Source organism: Hordeum vulgare, chromosome 4H (genome assembly GCF_904849725.1).
Source record: "Hordeum vulgare subsp. vulgare chromosome 4H, MorexV3_pseudomolecules_assembly, whole genome shotgun sequence".
Taxonomy (NCBI): domain Eukaryota; kingdom Viridiplantae; phylum Streptophyta; class Magnoliopsida; order Poales; family Poaceae; genus Hordeum; species Hordeum vulgare.
The window spans coordinates 515,270,404-515,279,766 of record NC_058521.1 but is presented as its reverse complement, the minus strand read 5'-3'; positions in this window follow the sequence as shown (position 1 = coordinate 515,279,766).

The following is a 9,363-nucleotide window of genomic DNA, read 5'->3' as shown; positions in this document are numbered from 1 at the left end:
GCATTATTGAAAACTGATCACCGTCATGCATGATTATTGTCTTGTATGTATAAGATCTTAGGCATGTTGACTGTAATATGCAAAAGAACACTAATTATGGTAGTATTTACTTACAGCTGACAACATAGGAGTGTTCTATTATGTTCAATGATCAGTAGCTTATGCAGGGGTTTCTTTTAGCCTGTGCTGTTATCTCGTGTTATGTTTCAGTACACTATATGTTGGAAATTGCAAAATTTGCATTGCATCAATTGTGAACGAATTGCATGTGTTCTGAACATGATTTCGGAAGGCTTGTGCATCATATTGGATGGTATGCCTGCAGGCCATGATGGCTTTAATTGAACTTGTTTCTGATACGGATACCATTGCTATGTACTGTTTTCATTGCCAGAATTTAGGGTGTCATCATTATGCTCTGAAGTATTCTTTCAGTGGTTGAAGTTGTAGATTGTGATCTGGAGCTGATGCTATTGTGCCGTTTTTGTCCCAATGTCGCTATTGTGTCATTTTTGTCCCAATGTCGAGGCGATTGCTCTATAAGTTGTTCCTAATTTCTGTCTACTGTTAGTGTTACATTCATAGAAAAGCAGATATGCACCTTCTTGATTAAATGTTGGTGACATCTTCTATGTTTCTGAGTTTTCTTTGGTGGGTTATATTGCTGATGTTTGCATCATGCTTTGTTGGCATCATAGGCATTGTTGAAAACTGAACCGCCGAGCCTTTGCAACAAGCCTTGTGTTGGACTCATCGCGTTGCAACGCTAGCCTTGCTGTTGTTAGAGTTATATTTATGGTGGCCTTTGGCCTTCCCTGTGCATGTGTATATAATGGATTTTGCCTCATGGTAATACTAAGTTGCTATTCCTAACATTGAATCAGAGCCCTTGATGGTCTCTGGGAGCTTCGTTTTCCCTCCGTTGCCACCGTCGCCAGTCTCACAATCCTGCTAGTCTCACAACCCATGTTGCTGCATCTACTGGTTCTTTTGAGCAGTGGCACATTGTCTTGGCCATTTATGCGGTTCTCATCTTTCATCTTTGATTTATCATGGTGTGCCAGGGTCTATCTCCATTAACGCTTCGTTGGATTGTCTAGGTTGTAGGCTTGGCATGCAGATTCACCTACCCCATCCTTACAGTGAGTCAGTGCCTGAGCGTCCTTTTGATCTCCCTTCGCTTCGAAAGGGGGTCATCGTTACTATATTATCTTTATAAACGATTTTTCTCGGCATACTTGGATCTATTTCATGTCTTCTTGTAGTGAGGTCTTATATATATATATATATATATATATATATATATATATATATATGCTCATGGTTCATACCTGGTTTTCCACTCCAATTCATGTTTTCGCGCAGATTCAGGTGGTGAGTATATCTCACATGCGCTGCGAGGATTCCTTGCTGAGCAGGGTACTCTTGCTTAGTTCTCTTGTCCTGGTGCTCATGCTTAGAATGGTGTGGCTGAGCGCAAGAATCGTCACCTTCTTGAGACGACGCGTGCAGAAATTATCGTCGCCTCTCTTCCACCTCACTTCTGGGCTGAGATTGTTACCACTTGCACCTATTTCATCAACTCAACCATGTGCTGTGCAAAAATTATCGTCGTCTCTCTTCCACCTCACTTCTGGGCTGAGATTGTTACCACTTGCACCTATTTCATCAATTCAACCATCTGCTGCTCTATTGGGTGGTATTCCGCTTGAGCGTCTTTTGTTCATTTTTCTGATTGTTCAGAGGCTCGTTTGTTTGGTTGCGTTTGATATGTTTTTGTTTGCCCCTCTTGAACGCACCAAACTGACCGCTCAATCTATTGAGCATGTCTTTCTCGGATAGAGTGATGAGCATAAGGACTATCGGTGTTGGGATCATGTTCGCCGGGTGCGTATTTCCCGGGATGTCACCTTTGACGAGTCTCGTCCCTTCTACCGGCGTCCATCCTCCTTGGCCTTTTCCATGGAGGACATCACTTTTCTTACATTTCCGGATACACCTCCCCATGTGCCCAGTATTCCTACTTGTCCTGCTGTCGCAAATCCCGTCCTCGCCTATGGTGACTTCTCCTCCCTCATCGCATGACTCTCCATCTTCATCATCGATACCTTCCTCTTCTCCACCTTCATCACCGATACATTCCCCTTCTCCACATCCAGTGATTCTACCTCCCCCCTCCTTTCCTTTCCATTATACTCATCGTCGATGTGTTGTGTATGAGTCTACTGATCTGCCCTCTACTTCTGATGTGTCGTTTTCCTCCTCTCATCCGACTTATGGTTTTCGTTCTCAGCCTTGTCTGCCCCTGATAGATATTCTCCTTCTCGCTATGGTCTTTCGACCGTTGTTAAGCCGACTTCTTATCGAGATACTATTGTTCATCCTGAATGGCAGTTTGCCATGTCAAAGGAGATTGATGTCCTTGAGCGCCCGACACGTGGGATCTGGTTTCTCTTCCTCCTCATGTTCGTCCCATTATTTGTAAGTGGGCCTATAAGATTAAGGCTCATTCTAATGGTTTCTTGAGCGTTATAAAGCTCATCTTGTGGCTCATGGCTGTCAGCACGAGCATGGTAGTGATTACGATGAAACTTTTGCTCATGTGGCCCATATGACCACTATTCGCACACTTCTTGTCGTGGCCTCTACTCGTCACCGGTTAGTGTCTCAACTTCATATTAAGAATGCATTTCTTAATGGTGAGTTGCATGAGGAAGTTTATATGTAGCCACCACCTGGGTATTCAGTTCCTGATGGCATGGTTTACCATATTCATCGCTCTCTATGGCCTTAAGAAAGCCCCCCCGCTTGGTTTGAGTGTTTTGCCTCATTGGTCACTACAGCTGGTTTTTCGCCCATTGCTCATGATCTAGCACTTTTTTCCACCTTTGTGCTCGTGGTCGCACTATTCTTCTTTTATATGTTGATGACATGATCATCGCGGGTGATGATCTTGAGTACATTGCCTTTGTCAAGGGCCGTCTTAGTGAGCAGTTTTTAGTCTAATCTTGGTCCTCTTCATTACTTTCTTGGAATTGAGGTTTCCTCCACCTTTAATGCTTTTTTTATTTCCCAAGAAAAGTATATCCAGGATCTTCTTGCTTTTGCAGTTCTTAGTGATGAGCGCATTCTTGAGACTCCTATGGAGCTTAATGTTCACCTTTGTGCTTCTGATGGTGAGCGCTAGTCTAGTTCGACTCATTACCACCATCTTGTTGGGAGTCTTGTTTATCTCGCTGTCACTCATGCGGATATCTCCTATCATGTCCATGTCCTGAGTCAGTTTGTTTCTTCACCCACTTCGATTCACTACCACCTTATTCATGTTCTACGATATCTCCATGACAGGCTCTCTCACCGTCTCTTCTTTCCTCGTTCCAACTCCATGCATTTTCGGATGCTACATGGACTAGTGATCCTTGTGACCGTTTTCCAAGTTCTTCTTAGTGTGTGTTTATTGGTGGTTCTCTCATTGCCTGGAAGACGAAGAAATAGACCGCGGTTTACTGTTTGAGTGCAGAGGCTGAGTTGCGAGCTATGGCTCTTCTCACGGTAGAGGTGACTTGGTGAAAAGGATCGAGATGGACCTAGAGGGGGGGGGGGGGTGAATAGGTACAAATCCAAATTTTAATAATTACTTAGCAATTTTAGGCAAAAGTGCGGAATATGAGTGTAAGCCTAATAACTGCTATGACAAGGATTAAGCTATTTAGAGTGAAGTAAGACAAGTGGTAAACAATAATCAAATACAAGTACGTAATAAGGATTAACACAAGTAGAGAGTTAGGGTTAGGAATAACCGAAACTCCAAGAGAGACAAGGATGTATCCCGATGTTCACTTCCTTGGAGGGAAGCTACGTCACCGTTAGAGGGGCGGATGTGGAATTGGGTATGACAGTAAAGATGTGGTATGAGCAAGTTCATCACAAAACCTGTGATCCCCTCTTAATAGTGCGGGATCCCTATACTCAATATCAGTAAACTCAAAGGACTAGTCTACATCATCTTTTCTTAATCCCGAGCCTTCTCGAAATATAAATCCTCAATCTTCTCAGATAGCCTTTGGCACATAGTTCTCAATCTACTAAAGTACTTGCCATCCTGAGATACACTCAACAAATAGGATTAGTTTCCTATGTATGTGTTGTCATTAACACCAAAAGACAATTAGGGGCATAGCATGCACTTTCAATCTCCCCCTTTTTGGTAGTTGATGACAACATATACATAGGTCTCAAAAAGATTTAACATACATTATAGTCTAGGAGATATTTAGTACGGAGCTCCCCCTTAGTATATGCATGATAACAAAAATCGAAGCTCCAATGGATCAACATGTAAAGATAATAGATCATCATAGAAATAGTGGAGCAAAACATAATAGTCTATGATGATATCATAGCAATCCATAGCAAATCACAATCATTCATAAGTAGCCATACATGAGTTTATCCATTACATTAAATCTCCAAAGACTAAAGACTATGATACATTACTCCCCCTTTGGCACCAAGTACCAAAAAGGGAGACATCAACAGCACCAATCACGCTCAGAGCTCATCACCATCATCATCAGCATCATCAGGCAAGCCACTGCCACCAGCCTCGTCAAGGAAATCAGACCACTCAGGACCAGATGGGAAGCAAAAATCAGTAGGAGGAGCAGCAGGAGGGGCCTCATCATCACTCACATCAAGAGCGCCCGAGGCTCTCAGACGAGCCTTGAGGGCATTCTTGGAGGAGACTAAGCGAGAAACCACATCATGGATTTGACCACACTGGAAAGAGACGACCTTCATCAAAGCAGAATGTGCCTTGCCAAGGAATTTGGCAATGCGACCGAGAGGAGCGGAGCTAGATGATGGGGTGGCGGCCCGTGCAGCAGTGCGGCGAGTGGATGTGGAGGATGAGGGGGTTTTCTTGGGAGCATAGTCATCCGCCATGTGAGCGGGAATGACCCACTTGCGATGTGTGTGAGTGACAGCCACAGAGAAATCAGCAACATGGTTAATAAGAGCCTGGATGAAGGGGGCGTGAGGAAAGGCTCGCTTGTACTGAAAGCTAGCAAGCCGAATCTCATGCCATAGAAAATGAGGCACATTGATTTTGCCCTTGGGGTGCTCGAACAAGTGAGACATGATGTCGATACAATAGCCACTTCAAGAACCCTTATCACCCATCTTGGGATAGATGGTGCGGATGAGACACTGAAAAATGATGAAGTAAGGTGACCGCCAGATGGATACCTGGTTAAGGTCCTTCATGCGTTCATCCGCATCAAGCTCACTTAGTGGCTTGAGAATATGCCCACACACGTCAATGGACTTAGGCGCATGGTGAGGATCATCCCTATGTATTTTGAAACCGGAGTTGGGGAAACCAAGTGCGGCAACAAATGTATCATAAGTAGCAGTGAAGCGAACGTCAGAGGTGATCCAGCTGACAGTGTGGTTTGGACCAAAGTAGCATGTGACATAGAACTGGTGAATGGCAGCAGCATTAAAGTCGCGATGAAAGGCAAATGGGGCGGCAAGCCCCGATGCCTCAATAAGCTCAATGGCACCCGGATATTTCGCCGGGTGCGTGCGAATATGCTCAACATCAATATAGAGATGAACAGATAAACCCTTAGGTACTATGACTGTGGTAAAGATGTCCGCCTGGACGTTTGTGCGGAAACGTGAGTCCGTAGAGTCACGTACGACAGCGTATGGATCAAGGTCGCGGCGGAAAGTGAGGTATGAAGCCGCGCCAAGTGTGGTGAAGTTCGTGATTGCACGACCTAAAGTAGCAGGAGGTTTTAGAGAGATGCGGCGAGCTTCACCTGCGGGCTGGGTAGGAGGAGGTGGTGGCATGTAGGACGCCCTGCTAGTCCCGGGCTTTGGCTTGGACCTTCGATCGACGTGCTGGTCAGGAAGGTCCTCGGCGGCAAGCTCCTCCTCGAAGTCGGGGTCATCACCATCAGACGACGAGGGGAGTTGAGGAGACGGAGAACGCCGGGCCGGAGAACGCCGGGCAGTCCGTTTGAAGGGACGACGTGGCTCATCCGATTCCGACCCCGTGACAGTAGGGGCGCGAGATGATGAGCCAGCCACTGTCTTCCGAGCGTTGTGCTTGGTCTTGCCCATGGAGCAGAAAAACCTACGCGGATGAAAAATCCCTAAATGAGGAACGAATCATGGAGAGACATGGGAGAGAGAACCAAAACAACCGCGAAAAGAGACGAAGGAACGACCTGAAGACGGATCCCACGAGGAAGAAAGAGGAAGAAGTGGAGGATCCACGGAGGAGATCGGCCCGATCTCGAGTTTGGCGGCGCAGGCGGGAGCTCCTCGAGCTGGCGGCGGCGGCTGCGGTAGGGAAAAGGGGCGCTGAGGGTTAGGGCAAGAGCCCAGCCCCCGCGCCCAGCTATATATATAGGCCCGAGGCGTCGGACGTCCGGAGGGGATTGTGGCGTCGGACCACCGACACATGTCGGACGACCGGAAGGGAATTTGCCGCCGGACGTCCGAGACATGGCGGACGTCCGAGAGGGAGGAGGAGGCAGAGGCTGATTCTGGATTTTTTTGTTTTGATGATGAGATGATGACTTGCATGGTTTCTCACATAAGGTACGAACATATTAGCCTACAAGCATTACATGTACTACTTGAGGACAGAAATTGATTTATGCGTACATTGTAAGCTTTAAAAACAGAAAATTAAGACTCACTCCCCCTAAATGCATGCCCACATCAAGACACAACCATAATGTGAGTGTGTGTATGTGTGCAAGGTTTCAAGATATGTTGTCAAGCTCCAAGATACCAAGTTCACGCCTAAGTTGACAGAACCTAGCAATGCTAAGTGGCTTGGTGAAAATGTCGGCTAACTGCATGTCGGTACCCACATGGGTAATATCAATGTCACCCTTTTGCACATGATATCTCAAGAAATGATACCTAATATCAATATGTTTTGTGCGAGGGTGATCAATGGGGTTCTCAGAGATCTTTATGGCACTTTCATTATCACAGAGAAGAGGAACGTGTCGATACGTGATACCATAATCCTTTAGTGTTTGCCTCATCCATAGCAGTTGGGTTGCAAAGCTTGCGGCTGCAATATATCTGGCCTCGGCCGTGGAGAGAGAAACACAGTTCTGCTTTTTCGAGGACCAACTTACCAAGGAGCGTCCAAGAAACTGACATGCATCGGAAGTGGATTTCCGTCCCACTTTATCACCGACCCAATCCGCATCGGAATACCCAATAAGATCAAACTTTGCATCCTTAGGGTACCATAAGCCTAACTTTGGGGTGTGAACAAGGTATCTAAGAATATGCTTAACCGCCGTGTGATGGCTTTCCCTAGTGGAAGCTTGAAATCTAGCACATATGCCTACACTTAACATGATGTCCGGTCTAGATGCGCAAAGATAAAGTAGCGAACCAATCATGGAGCGGTAAGTAGATGGGTCAAAAGGAATACCGTTTGTGTCTTCATTTAGAACTACATCGGTGGCCATGGGTGTCTTCATTGGTTTAGCATTTGTCATATCAAAATTTTCAAGAATGTCCTTGAGGTACTTAGTTTGAGACAAGAAAATCCCTTCTTGAAATTGTTGTATTTGAAAACCAAGAAAGAATTTCAAGTCCGTGTTGAGTGACATCTCAAAGGTCTTGGTCATGGAGGCCGCAAACTTCTTGCATAAATGGATGTTAGGAGAACCAAAAATGATGTCATCTACATAGATTTGGCATAAGATCAATTCACCATTTTCCCTCTTAGTAAAAAGAGTGGGATCGATCACCCCCACCACAAAGCCATCATCGAGTAGGAACTTCTTAAGATGAACCAAGCACGGGGTGCTTGTTTGAGGCCATACAGAGCCTTGTGAAGTTTATATACATGGTCTTTGTGGTGAGGGTCAACAAACCCAGGTGGTTGTGAAACATATACCTCTTCTTGTAGAGGACCGTTAAGAAAAGCACTTTTCACATCCATTTGATGCAAAGTAAAACCATTGAAAGCAGCATAGGCCAATAAAATGCGAATGGACTCAAGACGAGCAACAGGGGCGAAAGTTTCACCAAAGTCCAAACCTTCAACTTGGGAATACCCCTGTGCTACTAACCTTGCCTCGTTGCGTAGGATAGTCCCATTCTCATCTTCCTTGTTCTTGAAAATCCATTTAGTTCCAATGACATTATGTTCCTCAGTTGGTCGTTCTACCAATGACCATACTTCGTTGCGTGTAAAACTGTTTAGCTCCTCTTGCATAGCAAGGAGCCAGTCATTGTCACACAATGCATCCTGAACCCTGTGTGGCACGGTATTAGAGACAAACGAAAAGTGAGCACAAAAGTTCGTTAATTGTTTACGAGTCACTCTACCTTCTGACACGCCGGTGAGGATTTGATCAATATCAACACGACCGGCCACACGTGGCATGATGGAGGTCAAGGTTTCACGAGGTTCGACTTTGTTTCCATCATCAACGTCCTCAACATATGGATCATTTATGTGCGGAGGAAGATATTCCTCTTTGCGCTGCACTTGTTGAGGTTCATCATCAAACATATCCATACGTTGGTCTACCTCTTGAAGATCAGCTTGTTCTTGAGTGTGATCAGGGTGAGAGACATGTTCTCCCACTTGATCCTCAACAACTGGTATGATGTGTGTGCTAGTATCTTGTGGAGGTACGGGCAGTGAACTGTCTTGAGGATGAGAAATACTCTCATCATCTTCATCATCATCATGGGGTCTTTGTTCCATGGGAAGAAGTGCACCTACACCCATGTTTAAGATATCTTGTGGGGAGTCTTCTTCACCTGCATCATTTAGATCAACTTGCTCCCCATGGGAGCGGTTAAATTCATCAAACGTCACGTCACAGGTTTCTATAACACATCCAGTGGATTTGTTGTAGACTCTGTAGGCGTGAGAGTTTGACCCATAACTAACAAAAATCCCTTCAGTTGTTTTGGATTGAAATTTTCCTAACCGTTCCCGTTTGTTGAGGATGAAACACTTGCATCCAAACACACGAAAATACTTAACATTGGGCTTGTTCCCAGTTAGGAGCTCATATGGAGTCTTCTCCAATATTGATCGAAGGAAGATCCGGTTTGATGCATGACATGCTGTGTTGACGGCATCAACCCAAAAACTATGTGGTGACTTGTATTCGTCTAACATGGACCTTGCCATCTCCACAAGTGTCCGGTTCTTCCTCTCTGCCACACCATTTTTTTGAGGGGTGTAAGGCGCGGAGTACTGATGTTCAATTCCCTCATCACTGAGAAATTCTTCTAGGGTGTAGTTCTTGAACTCAGAGCCATTATCACTTCTTACTGCCTTGATGTCCTTGTCAAACT